Source organism: Salminus brasiliensis, chromosome 1 (genome assembly GCF_030463535.1).
Source record: "Salminus brasiliensis chromosome 1, fSalBra1.hap2, whole genome shotgun sequence".
NCBI lineage: Eukaryota > Metazoa > Chordata > Actinopteri > Characiformes > Bryconidae > Salminus > Salminus brasiliensis.
Genome location: NC_132878.1, coordinates 32,019,734 through 32,034,569, shown reverse-complemented (window position 1 = coordinate 32,034,569; position 14,836 = coordinate 32,019,734). Strand labels below are relative to the sequence as shown.

The following is a 14,836-nucleotide window of genomic DNA, read 5'->3' as shown; positions in this document are numbered from 1 at the left end:
TCTGATTTCTTTTCTAACTCAAGCATATAAACTTTAAAGGCCTACTGCAGCTTTTAGGCAAATCTGCAATATTTACAGTCAACAAATCTGCTCTCTAACAAAAAGTGCATAGAGCAAATCTCAAAAAAAAAGTCAGTGTTTTAATATAAACACATTTTGGAGGAGCCAAATGTTTTTCCTTTGACAAAAAGAAGCAAATCCAATTTTTGGCTTATTCCAGCCTGCTAAAATCTCAGATTTGAGGCCTCGGCTTGTCATAATTACTGTTATGCTCACAATTTTGTCCGGCTCCTTCAAACGACACAAGAGACAGTCAACAAGGAAAAGATTTAGTTCAAATTCTACAGTTTCTTTCATAGCGAGCGAAATGGCCACTATAGATAGTTTTTTTTTTTAAATAAATAAATAAATTGAGATAAAGCATTCTATCACCATTACTTTTTTCTGATGTTTTAAAAAGTGTTTAGAAAAAGTATTAATGGACTTTTACAAAAAAAAAACAAGGTAGGAATAGAGGAGTAAACAACAGGCACAACGGAACAAATAATAATATAAGATGATGTCAAAATGGGCCGCCATCCCATCAGCTACTTGTTTCTGTGCAGTTCTAGTACATGGATATTCATGTAGATACTCTCAAATCTGCAGGACATCTAAATCTGCCAGAAAATGATATATGTATCAAGACAGGCTCTATTCTGAACCTGGAATTTTTATTCATCACAGTAAAAGTACCCTACTGGCACACTATCCACCCCTAATACATACATGAGGTTCAATGCAGACCTTAACAGTAATACACATAATTGACCGAGACTGAACGGCCATATGGATACAAGGGATGCATAATATACATATTATCACAACATATTTCTATTCATTACAAATGGACTGAATTAATATCAGCTAATTCTATTTCCATGTAGATTACATCACACTGGTTGGTATTTAACATCCAGCTACTCTAAGCTCACACCCACACACGCACAGCTTGTCTAGTCCCTGTAGAAAGGTATCGCCAATAAAATAGGACTCTCTGGAGCAGATAAACATGAACCTACTGGCACCGTGCCTAATGCCAGGCATAGGCTAGATGGAACAGTGGAGCAGTGAAGCTGTGTTGTCTGGAATGATGGATGGTGCTCCATCCAATACTTTTGGGAGGATTTGGGGAGTTGGGGGTGAGGTGGCTTGGTGATCACCCAACTTCCTGACTAACGCTCACTGAATGTAGTCAAATCCTCACAGCGGTGCTCCAGAATGTAGTAGAAAGCCTTCTTCTCTGGACAGTAGAGACAGTTACTCCAAGAAAAGCAGGATCAGCTCTTTTTAATACCCTTGATTCCAGAAGAAACAATGAACGAGCAGGTGTCCCAATACTTTTGTCCACATAGCGCATGTTTGTTGTGTTCTTGATGAACATAACGAACTGCAAATAGCCCACACATAAACAGGTTAGCGATCAAGATGCCGCGGCACTGTTTCAGAAGACATATAAAAACACACATAAATAACACAGTGGTCAGCAGTCTAATCAAAAACACAGATGACAAATGACTGAGATGCCACACACACACACAGGGAAAGTGAGGAGTCAATCTCACTGACTGGAAGCCCACCCACTAAGACTTAAGATCAGAACTTCAGTGTGAATGGGCGGGGCTGAACTTCTGTGGGCTGAATAGCTGAAGACAGGCAAATGTGTTGGTTTTCCTGACATTACAAACACAGTGAATTCCCAACAGCCTGCTTCTGCGGCTCAGGTTGCATGTATGGACTGGACTGGAGGAAACGGCATGTTTTTACTGCATTATAGGTCCAGCGGATCAGAACTGATCCAGGCATATTTTACTGAATTGAGTCTTGGCTGTTTTAAGCCTGATCTAGTTCAGATCCTTGTTCTAGAAGAGCGCCCTCTGGAGCCATATGGTGACAAAACACAGCAGTAAAGAAGCAGTAACTTAAGCTTAATGTGTAAACACACACACATCTACAGGTGGGTGAACAGCATTAACCATACTCCAGCAATATATATCAGACAGTCCTCCTATCAACTGAGCTCTCTATTAATACACCAGGTTATAAAAACTGTTATGTTGCTTAGCAACCATAGCTTGTCAACAAACTACATAGCTAGAAGACGTGTTTGTCATTGTCATATTATTTTTGTAACATTATAGTGATTATTACTGATATTACTGTTAATATTATTTTGTTTATTTATTCATGTATTTATATAAGATTACAATTCATCGCCGTTACAGAAGAAGGAAAAAAAATCTTGAACTTATTTATTTATTACTAACTTCAATGGAAGTTAGTGATAAAAAGGATCAAAAGATTTTATTTATTTTAGATCATTTCTACTGGTCCCTCACAAAATTGTGACACAATGTAAATAATATCTTCCAGATTCACATATATATTAATAAAATAAAAATTCTGTCTATCTGCACTAAACTATCAAAATCATTCTGTTGCTTGGCAATGTGGTTATCAGAACTGTTGTGTCGCTTAGCAACCATAGTTTGTTCACATACCACACGTTTGGTGTTTAGTATTATTTATTATAAATAATAAACTAAATAATAAAGTCAAAATGGATCTCTACTGCCTCATTTGTGTTGTGCGACATATGTGTGAATGTTTAGTATTACTAAACGGCGGTAAAACATATGAATCAGAAAAAGAATAAAAAATGAGACACCTCATCATAATCAGAACTGAAGGGTGTAGAGTTTGAAAAAGTTCAGGATGAGAAGCGAGTAAAGTCCTGACTGGGTACAATGTTTAATTCTTGTTCAATGACGGCATTAATCTGTAGTTAGTGTTTCTGCTGGCGTCACCAGTGTTTCGGCAATCAGCATCAATATGATGCCCATTTTGCAGTAACTCGCAGTGCACTCTGGTCCACATTAGCTTATGTAGTGACCAACGGGGTACGAACAGGGGCTGTGGGAGATGTGCAGTTACCCAAAAGCAATTCTGAGAGACTGAGAGAAAACTGGCTGAAGTACTCTATAGTGCACTGTAGAGGAAATCACATCACACTGATATGGATTCCTCACACAAAGAGGAAGCCCTATCAGCCACAGCCTTAGTAAAGCTCAGAGAAACGTGTAGGGTGGGTGATGGAAATGTGCGTGACCCCTTCTGCGCTATTCCTGTAACGGCCCACTGCCCCATCCTGCACCACGTCATCTCAGCAACAGCTGAACCTATTCTCATACAACTCTCTCTCACACTCACACACACATACACACATATATATAACAACATACGATAATTGCTAAACAATTACAGAAGAACGTGTGTGTGCGCATTACCCTATATGTCCATAACCCCTTGGACATTACAGTGTATGACAACAACACACGAGCACTGAAATACCGCCAAGCTTTGATCTGATGAATGACAAGATCGGAATCCTACTGATCTCTGCAGACGTTTGGTAACTCATAGCAACCGTGGTTCTGGCATTCTAGCCCTCCTATCCCAATTAGCACTGTTTAGCACATCAGTTGATAACTACCTCCAGCGCAAACACTACGACCCGAGCGCCAACTCACTTCCAGGAGAAGTAACATTAGCTTAGCTTAACCTGCAGGAGGGCAAACGTAGCAGGAGCATGCTAATCCACTCCCACCAATACACACAGAGAGGCTTCTTCAGCTGAACCGCACATGCTAGCAAAATGATCCCAACAAAAGTACTTGGGTGAAGTGTAGAGTATTATGGTCTTCATATTGACTTGTGTAGGGTCTAAGCTTAGAGGTATCTCTGAATTTTAGTCTATTTAAACTAGCTGAGGTTATTCTTGAGTATTCTTGATGGAAGAGGTTGACGCTAGAAAACGGACTCATGAGGTCTCATAAGGTCAGCGTTTCTTAGCAAGATTAGCCTAGTAGCTCGCTCCTTGAGTGAAGAACCGCAGGTCATATATACAAATCTGGGCTGATCGACCGCATCTGTGGTCATTGGTTGAACATTTGCTCATTTGATTTTGCACTTTTCCTTTAACTGTAAACCAACAGGGACAATTCTCAGATAATCCGGCAAGATTTTGATGGTAAGTCTGTGTGTGTGAATGTCTCAGGGCCCGAGCGACATGAAGTTGTTTGTGGCTGATAATGATTTTTAATAAGATTCCCATAATCTAATGCTGCATTTCTAACGGTTTTATTGTGTGATATACTTTTATATCTAATTTTATGCTCCCAATAGTTGTAGTAAACACCAGGGTTAATACACCTCGACCAATTTCAAATCCAAGGACTTTCTATAACTTGACAAGTACCAAAATCAAAAATGTTCCCGTAACTTGTAATTTTCCCATAACGGGCTAGAAGCTGAGAGACTGTCCAGGCTAGCTAGTTAACAACATAATGTACGTTCATGATACCACGGCCAAAACTGTGCATGGTCATATGAAATACGGGCAGCGATTGGCCATGTGAAAAAGTATGCTACTGTAAAAGTCTTTTTACGGTTTGATATTATTCCATAAAATGACGACAGGAGCTCATTATGATATTTTTCATGACTGTTAAGTACTTTTTTTCAATTTTGTTATTTTTCAAAGACTATTCAGTACTGGATTTCGATTACGAACCCTGTTTCACTGACTTACTACTGACTCAAACAGCAGAAACTCTGCCTCAAGTAAATATTGTAGCACTCTGTGTTACTTCTATTCATTACAAAATGTTCATAATGTCATTGTAAAGCTAAAAGTATGTCTATATGTCACAGGTCTTTGTTCTAATAACCATGATGGTGTAATGTGCTTGGATTCAAAGGTTCAGCTGGAATTGTGCTTATACAGTTAAATAGCTTTCCACATTGGGTTTGAACCCAAGACGTTTGCTGCCAATGTTTGGTAAGTGGCATATGCTTCCATAGTTTAGAACTGGAGATGCTAGGTTAACATTGCTACCAAACACAGGACACGGACTGTCACCAATCTCATCCCTGTAAATACATCTCTTAAAACGCCTCCATATCTTCGTTTGTACGGCACAGACAAATCCTCGTCTTGGCTGACTGACTGACTGCATCTAGGGTCAGAGATTAATCACTTAGTCACGAGAAATCTACATGTCCTCAATTACATTTTTGAGTGAATACGCCAGCAATAGACAGTGGTTTAATTTTTCATATTTCAATTGCAATATTCTAAATAATTTAAAGTGCATTGTGATATTATTGGTACTATATTGTCATTATATCTGAGGCATACGATGCTTTTAATATGAAAAAAATCACAATTATTACTTCAAAAGAATTGATTGCTGCAAAGTACCACCTCTTTTTCACAAACTGATCAAAAGCCTTGTTGTTTTTTTCACGGCTAAATCCAGATAATTAGTAGGGAAATGTATGGGGACACAGTCTGCAGTCTACATGCTCATCAAATTCCATATGTGTAGTCGGGATCTCATCATTATAGCTTGGTGTAAGTGTCTCAGGTCTTGGGAGGCTTCTCAGCCTGGAGTTGAGTGCTGGGCACTCCAGTAGGATGCGTTTGAACGTCGGTGATGTTCTACACTCGTCATACATGCAGCACGTGGCATGTTCCTCGGTTGGCTCAGCCGTCATGTGCGTGATGTTCGTGGTTATTCACTTTGTCCGTGATTACATCATTTTGTTCGCCAAAGCCATTTCAACACAGTCTCTGCAAGAAGTGCTGACGAAACCGAGAGGCTGTCAGTTTTGATTCTTTCCTCTCACTCTCTCACCTCCCCCGCTCTCTGATGTCGGTTGCTTGGAGCAAATCCGATAACTCCCTCCGGGAACACCACAAAAGCTTTCAGGCTGGGAAAACCCAACCTGTTCACTCGTTCCATGCTCCCTTTCTTCCTCTCCACCTTTTCACAGCCCATTTTCTACTTCCGCCCATAATCCTGTATTCCCAGCCTTCTGTCTATCTCTCCCTCCCTTTTTCCACTCCCATTCATGCAGTGCTTTACCTCTTCAGGTGCCACATACACAAAAATGTCCAAACGTATGTGGATACCCCTTCTTATTAGGGAATTTAACATCCACATATGAGGCAAAGGTCAATGTGCCCAATGCCGAGTGTGGGCTAGAAGGGAATAAAGGGTATAAAGCTCACAGTATTGGGCTGTGGAGCAGTGGAACTGGGTTCTCTGGAGTAATGGAGCTCCACCCAGGACCTTTGGGACGAGCTGGAGTAGCAGTACTAATCCAACATCAGTAGCTGATCTCACTTATGCTACCATGCCTAAATGCAATCAAATCTTTCTCACAGCCGCGTTACAGAGTTAAGCAACATCTAGTATAATGGCTTTTCAGATGAGAACAGGTTGATAATATCCTTGATTTCAGAAGAAACGCTGTAAGAGCAGGTGTCCACATAATGCATTTAATTGATGCATTTGTTTCTCTACACCATAGATGTCGCCGTCAGCTCACAGGCTCGTCCTTGCCTCCGCCAGAGAGCAGATGAGCGGTCAGAGCAGCTAAAATACTGGCTAAAATACACTCAAGTCAACACAATGCGCAATATCGAGGTCAGCAAATATTATCAAGGTCACGTCCATATACTGTACGACAAGTCAATAACATTTATTATGGCAGTTATTATGGCAGGCCTAATGTAGGATCACTGGCACTATACAAGAGATTAGTATATTTGTTTACACTTGTATACACTAAGATATTTGGGGGGAACTAACAGAAACCCGACAAATATTACCTTTTAATCGTGAACTTCAGAATGTATGTATGTATTAATAACTAAAGAGCTGACAGATTACTTAACATACTTACTGACTTAGTTACTCCATTTTACATAAACTCCAGTTGTCATTTAAGGACGTCGGATACTTCCTAAGCCTATAAAGTCATTAGAACTGGAGTATTCTGACCGTCTTCAGAATTCTGACGTTTAACGTAATAGTACATTTCTACACTTGAATATTTACACCTAGTGACTCATGAATCTCAAAAAAGGACTTTTCAAGGCAGCGGTTAAGCATAAAACTACGACAACTCGAAGGACTGAATTAAATGGCCTAGTTAAATAAGAGGAAAAGCTTTTGTAAGTGGTTCGTTATTTGACTCAGTGGTTCAAAACAAAACCCTAGACAGCACTACGTTTGCTAAGAGTGTGTAGTATCTTAGTTAAGTGCAAAGAGTAGAGTATTATGGTCTCCATACTGACTTGTAAATAGTAAATAGCGAAGTCGCTCTGGATAAGAGCGTCTGCTAAATGCTGTAAATGTAAATGTAAGGTCAAAAGCTAAAGCACAGTATTATAATTTTCAGAGCAGCCATGAAGATATATATATATATAAAAGGCAAAAACTGACCGGAGATCAGCTCGCTCGGTAAGGGTGGTGTGTTCCTCTGGGGTCTTTATGCTGTAGCTGACTGCAGCCCTTCTCACTTCCTCCACTCACTCTATTTCAGTGACTGTTGCTATAAGCAGCAGATGAGAGTGGGTCTATGGAAGCTGCTCCATTTACCTCAGTCTCAGACACTTTAACTGCAGGACAGCAGGGAACTGCAAGACTGACTGTGTGTGTGCGTGTGTGGCAGGTTAGGCATCTGTGTGTGAGACACATGAGATGCGTCCACTCCCCTTGGCCCCAGGAGCAAGTAAGGATGGATGCCTACAGGCTGACACACACACACACACACACACACACACACACACACACACACACACACACACACACACACACACACACACACACACACACACACACACACAGAAACAGTACACAGAATAAAGATCAACTCGCTGTTTAAACAGTCCCACACTACGGAAACACAAACACCCACAGCGGCGGGTGCACACCGCTGCCCACACCACCGGACTCTGCGGTTGTGTAGGATCTGAGAATAACCTGAGGGGCATTTCATGAAGCAGGGTTTCACACTTTAACCCAGGGGCTAACCAAGACGCTGTCCAATAGGAGAACAGCTGAGGGATCTTTCTGTTGGCCAGTCCTCACCTTTAGGTTAAAGGATAAATCAAAGAATTGTGAAAGACTGAAGAATCACTGACTCTGAATGTGTAGTCGGTCAGCCAAGACGTGTTTAATATGCGACCTGTGATACTTTAGTTTACACTTAGTTTACACTGCTGGCTAGCGCTGCTAACTCACACTGGACTTGGACTGTAACCTATCATAGCACTGTAAAACCACTCTTTTGGCTGCCCCTGCCATGTCAACGAGTCGAATCATCAGCATTTTGATGTAGAATTATTATTGCGATTCCCATTATCTATATTAAATAACTAATTTTATTTATTAACAATTGATTTTTATTATTTATTTAGAAATAACAGGAATCACAAGTATATTTGCATATTCTAGGATGCTTGCTAAAGGAAATTCTACATGACAACCTGCACTGTGGTTCGCTGTTAAGGCAAGCTGAAGCTGAGGTGAACGATGTTTCAGAAAAGAACTAAAGTATGGAGGCTAACAAACTTAAATGCGGACTCTTTCTGCAAGAATTTGCTCATCATTCAACAATGGAACACGGTACACCACTCGAAACGGGTCAAAGCTGCTACAGGCGCCCATTCCCCAATTATCTGGGCAGGTTTAATGCAGACAGTAAGTCTACTTACAGGGCCAGGCCAGTCTTTCATTTTAGACCCGAAAAGCTGCTATAGATAAACACTTGCTTTTTAATCTTAATATTTCAGCATCTTAGAAATGTGTTTGTTTATATCTAAGATTTATTTATATTTAATGAAAACTACAGTTACAATAATAAGCCTGTATAAGACAAGATCTTTCTTCAAAGTGGACGCTAACGAAATTTTCAGTCAGGCCCACCATTTTTCTATTAATCTCAATTTTTCTAATTTATTTATGGAGTTGTTATGTTTAAAGAGAAATAGAGAAGCAGGCTGGTCCTGTTGAAACAGCAATTTTAAATGTTAAAAAATGAACTAGGCTTTTTTTTAAACATAAACACATGCTGCTGCCCGTCTTGATGTTCCCAAATCTATACAGCAGCCTGTCGTTATATGTAGCTAATTAAAATAGCCTGCAGTCTTTCAACATACGCAGCCTCTCTCCTCCTGATTTTTAAAAGCATCTTCACATATGAGGCAAAAAGAACTATGAACCAACAGTCGACTGACAATTCTGATTCTGTCGGAAACAGCCCTAAACCACTCCCACAAAGGTGGATGTGATCTAGACCATGCTGTGAGTTACTTTAGTCTACGAACACAAAAATAAACTCCCCCACTGAGCCGAAAGGTGGAGCGGCTATTTTTAGTAACAGCCGGTGACCGTCCAGGTCCAGTGTTTGTTTGGAGTGTTAGCTTAGTATCTCGAAAAACACACCGATATCAAACCTGTCTGAGGTTTTTTTTGTTCTATGCTGCAAATTTTTGTCTTTCTTGTGTGCCATCTCTCTCACACACTTACTCTTTCTCTCTCTCACTCAGCCTGTGTCTCTCTGACTGTCCACTCTACTCCCCCTCAGACTATACATCTCGCCTGCTCTCTCTCTCTCTCTCTCTCTCTCTCTCTCTCTCTCTCTCTCTCTCTCTCTCTCTCTCTCTCTCTCTCTCTCTCTCTCTCTCTCTCTCTCTCTCTCTCTCTCTCTCTCTCTCTCTCTCTCTCTCTCTCTCTCTCTCTCTCTCTCTCTCTCTCTCTCTCTCTCTGTGTGTTTGGAGCAGTGGGTCCGGGTTTCAAGTTGACCAGTACCAGTCAAGCAATACAGCACATCACAGAATAACCACTGCTGTCAACATCATCAACTAATTAAAACACACACACACACACACACACACACACACACACACACACACACACACACACACACACACACACACACACACACACACACACACACACACACACACACACCTTTTAGGGTCAGCCAGAGTCAGATGACAATTTCTGAAGAACTAATTTTGGGTGAGGTCATTCCATGTCAATTCATGTGTATGAGTGTATATATATATGTGTGTGTGTGTGTGTGTGTGTGTGTGTGTGTGTGTGTGTGTGTGTGTGTGTGTGTGTGTGTGTGTGTAGCAGGCAGGTTGAATGTCATTCTGTGGGGTACCAACATTCCACACGTTCCGCAGGTCAAAACCGTGTCAGAGTTAGTTTGAGAGAAAGAGAGAGAGAGAAAGAGAGACCCAGAATAAGGGTGAGTACAAGCTTCACTACAGTTCCACCTCGAGCTAATGTATGTGAGTGTGTTTGGGGGGGTGAGGGGGGGGGGGTGGAGAGAGTGAGAGACAAAGAGAGAGAGACAGAGACTTGATAATGAGCCACATGACTGAGAGTTTTCTTTCAGAAAGCTTACTTGCTTCAGGGACATCTTAAAGCCATGTACACCCGCCCCCAGCCCCACCAGCCCCCCCCCACAGACACACACACACACACACACACACACTCAGGAGTACAGTGAATCATAAGTACCTGACATTAACACGTACATCATCCTAGCTGGTTTAACATTTAGAAGCTGTGCCAACACTTAAACACCTAGTGTGTGTGTGTGTGTGTGTGTGTATTTTAGCTGCAGATACCAACACCTTTTTCTGTAAATATTCAAGCAAGTAAAACTACTAAAACTTTTAACCTCACCAGTCCACTGGACTTGATTTCTAAAGGTTTAGATGTTTAGAAACAGGGATTTTCAGTTTCTAGCAACCCTGTAGACTGACATCTCATTTTCTTACAGACTTCAGCTTTACCTACACTGTTTGTGTTAATTGCCTTTTCATAATTACATTACGAACCACAGAAACGGCTACCCCACACCATTTCTACGTCTTCTTATAGCCTTCTCCTGCTTTGTGGGTATAAATTATTTTAATGTACAGAGTGCCAGGTAGCTGATTAGAGGCCAGCACATGGCTGCTGACTGAAGGTTTGAAGAGTCACAGGGTGCGTCCCGAAAGCGTACTAATTGCTAATACCAGTATGAAGAACATAGCACAGATAAAAGTGTCAAGGTTGAGTATACTCAAATATCCAAGATTCATACACAGAACAGGTTCGTTCTGAACTTCAGTAACAGAAATATAATACAAACTTTTATATGCCTCTGTTTATATGTGATGTTGGTAAATAAATAAATGTTGAACATACAAAAAAACACATTTATATGTTACATGTTTATCCACGAAAATACTTTAAAATTTAAAACCAGGGGACAGAAACTTTAAATACAACATCTCTTTTGAATTACCATTAAAATGTTCCATAGTCCAGGACTCAGCTCAGGCCCTTTCAGAGAAAACCATCCCTGCTGGTCCTCAGTGAAGATCAGCTAGGAGCACTGTCTTTACAGTGCGGCAGTTACACTGCGTTACACTTTAAAGAGCCAACCTACTTATATAACGTGTGAATGTGAAACCACATCCGCTCTGTTAAAGGTACCTCCGCCTGCAGTGGTTTTCTGCACCTGCCCCTGTTCTTTTCCATCCTGCTTCAAAAACATGACAACTAGCAGAACTACTGTTAACATACTATGAAGTGACACTGTGAAGGTCTAAGGTCTATATGCTAAACCTGTCTACTGGATAATGAGCGTGCAGTGTAAAATAAAGGGCAGGGCCGTGGTGGGGCTGAGCATCACTTCTTATCTTGCTTTGCTCTGGTCTATTCAAAAGTATTTGTCTGATCTGAACAAACACCAGATCAAGCGCTCCATACCAAGATTAGTTTTTTGCGATGTGCTTTTAGTGCCGGCCTTGACACGAGGCAGAATCTCGTGAACCCACCTGAACTTCTCTCGACTGTAAACAAAATCGTAACAGGTCCGTTTAACTTGGATTATCCTGCAAACCAGAGTGGTTGGAGTGGCAGGCCGTGTGAAAAAGTCCCACAGACCTCTCTTTACACTGACAAAACTTTCATAGGTAATCATTAACAGGCTGATTTACACAAGGACCTCCCCCCCTACCACCACACATACACACACACATACACTCGTAGTGTGATCTTCCTAGGTTTTCTAGTCCCTTTGTTTGCTGGTAGCTCAGACTACAACCACGCTATTAAGATTTAGTTAGATTAAGATTCACGTTTGCCAGGTTTGCAGCTGGTGCTCATACTACTCTGCCGTTTCCGAGCTATAACAGAGACTTTTGAAAATGCTGCTGGGTGCAGTACACGAATAAATGTAGTATATGCAAAAATCTGGGGTTGGGTTTTAATTTGATGGGCAGAAAATGAGACTACTGGACATCAGCAACAGCCTCAACTACCCATGGTAAATGCATGGCAAACATTTCAGATTTCACAGTTTGCAGCTTTCAGAAGGACGACGGACATAAACATGAAGGCCGTTCCTTTTGTTCCCTCGACTGTTTTATTCTGCACAACGATTATGAGGTTCTGAACCGACCTGTAACAGAACAAAGCATAAAATGCTGCTTTACAGTAAAACAGGAACTTCCAGCCACCCAACAGAAAACCTGAGAGCCTTTTTTTGACCTTTAAGTATGAGGTCAAAACAAAAGGATAAAATATTGACCTCTGCAGCACAGACTTGGACCTGTCTGCCCATTTATTCATAAAATGATCTAATCAGCCAACCATACGGCAGCAGTTCAATGCATAAAATCGTCAACCACCGTCTGAATGGGAAAACCAACGTGACCCAATGGGCTGGTTGGGCTCTTTTCAGAACTGCTGATCTACTTGGCCATCCAGCGCAACAGTCTCTAGAGTTTACCCAGAAAGGTCAACCGAGATTGGGCAGAAAGGCCGTGTTAACTCTGATAACCACTCTGTACGATTATGTTGAGCAGAAAATGCATCTCAACATGTCCAACCATCAGGAGTATGGGCTACTACAGCAGCAGCAGCAGCAGCAGCAGCAGACCATGCCGGGTTCCACTTCTGTCAGCGGAGGCCAGAAAGCTGAGGCTGCAGTGGGCACAGGCTCACCAAACCTGGACAGGTTACACTGCTGGTACAAGCAGAATCTGCTGCAAAAGTGTGAACGTGGCAGCTTTCTAATCAACTCTACATCCTGTCAAACCCAGAGCGCTGAGTGGAAGGATGTTTTTAGATCTGAAGTTTGAGTTTCACATCCCTGCTCATCTGTTTATCTGATCAAGTGCTGCTTATCGGATCAGCACACTTTTGGTGGTCTACCAGGGCTGGTGTGTGTGTGATTTTAACACTCAGGTTATTATTATTATTATTTTTTGGATTAAAACAGCACTATTTAGCACCAAATAAGTCATGAACAATTGGCAGCTGTCCCAGGTGTCCTCTCAGAGGTCTGCTCCTTTGGTCCCTGTATTGCTCAAATCCCAAACACTCCTCACTAACCCCGCTCTCGCCATCTGGGACGTTCTCAAAACTGGGCACTCAGCTTTGACCCCAACACTTCAGCCCCCTGATCTACACACAGCAGGCAGATGAATGGACCGGGCTGTTCTCTGCGGCTCAGTCAGGCACTGTGGCTGAGGGCCGTGCAGCGCCGAGCTACAGGAGGTCTGGCAGAAACACGGCTTTCTAAATATGATCAAACCTGCAGCTGCAGGCAGGTGAAGAGCCAGAAAACCGAGCTAAAAGTCTAAGTCGAACTGAAGAACAGCACTTTAGCTTTTACTTGAGGAAACGAAAGGAGGCAGAGGCAGAGGCGAGCGGCCATGTTGTTAAAAACAAACAAAAAAGCGTTAACTCTGTCTGTACCGAGAAACTCCGCACAGCAGAGAGCCGGGGGAGGTTGAACCCGACTGCTCTCTTTATTCTGTCCGATAAAGAGTCAGAGTTAACTCCGGAGTGAAGTTAGGAGCAGTGGTAGACTCACCGCCGTTGATTTCCGCAGGTTGAGGTAAGTTAGCTCTTCGGCTACCAGCTGCTCCGGCATCGGAGTGCAGAGAGCGATGCTGCTCACGCACGGCTGCATGCGGCGGTGGTGGTGGTAGCGGCGGCGGCTCGGGGTTTCATACCAAGCCGGGCAAAGGGCGCTCTGAGCCGCGGCAGAGGGGAGCGCTAACGCCGGGAGCTCCGGGGAACTGGGGACACGGAGCGCAGACTCAACATGCTGGATCTCTTATACACACACACACACACACACACACACACACACACAGGGCACACACTGATCAGGGGGAAGAAGGACTACCAACTAACCCGTGCTTTCTCTCTCTCTCTCTCTCTGTGTCTCTGTGGCTCTCGCTCGCTCTCTCTCTCTCTCTCTCTCTCTCTCTCTCTCTCGCTCTCTCTCTCTCTCTCTCTCTCTGTCTCTGTGGCTCTCTCTCTCTCTCTCTCTCTCTCTGTGTCTCTCTCTCCCTCTCTCTCTGTCTCTGTGGCTCTCGCTCTCTCTCTCTCTCTCTCTCTCTCTCTCTCGCTCTCGCTCTCGCTCTCTCTCTCTGTCTCTCTCTCTCTCTGTGTCTCTCTCTCTCTCTCCCTCTCTGTGGCTCTCTCTCTCTCTCTCCCTCTCTGTCTCTGTGGCTCTCTCTGTCTCTCTCTCTCTCTCTCTCTCTGTCTCTCTCTCTCTCTCCCTCTCTGTCTCTGTGGCTCTCTCTGTCTCTGTCTCTGTCTCTCTCTCTCTCCCTCTCTCTGTCTCTCTCTCCCTCTCTGTCTCTCTCTCTCTCTCCCTCTCTGTCTCTCTCTCTCTCTCTCTCTCTCTCTGTCTCTCTGTCTCTCTCTCTCCCTCTCTGTCTCTCTCTCCCTCTCTCTCTCTCTCTCTCTCTCTCTCTCTCTTTCGTCAGTTGTGTTCAGCGATGGGTTTGGACGCATTACTGTAGAAGCAGCGGTTTATTTGGACATTAATAAGAATAACACAATAGAAACAGAGAAATAAAAATGTTAGCTTTCATATTATTCATTTAAATATTTGTAATATCCATTATTACTTG

General features: G+C 42.5%; 1 protein-coding gene across 7 annotated transcripts in view; it reads right to left on the bottom strand.

Moving 5' to 3' along the window:
• dtnba (dystrobrevin, beta a) overlaps positions 1 to 14,149 on the bottom strand; it is a 41,736-nt gene extending 27,587 nt beyond the window's left edge. For 4 of the 7 annotated variants that reach the window (XM_072677716.1, XM_072677732.1, XM_072677741.1 and 1 more), the window contains exon 1: positions 13,783 to 13,816. The gene's annotated coding sequence lies outside the window, so the exon portion shown is untranslated. Of the gene's footprint in view, positions 1 to 13,782 lie in introns of all 7 variants that reach the window. The other 3 variants (XM_072677708.1, XM_072677699.1, XM_072677748.1) reach the window with 3 other exon arrangements.
• Between the last annotated feature and the right edge of the window lie 687 nt (positions 14,150 to 14,836).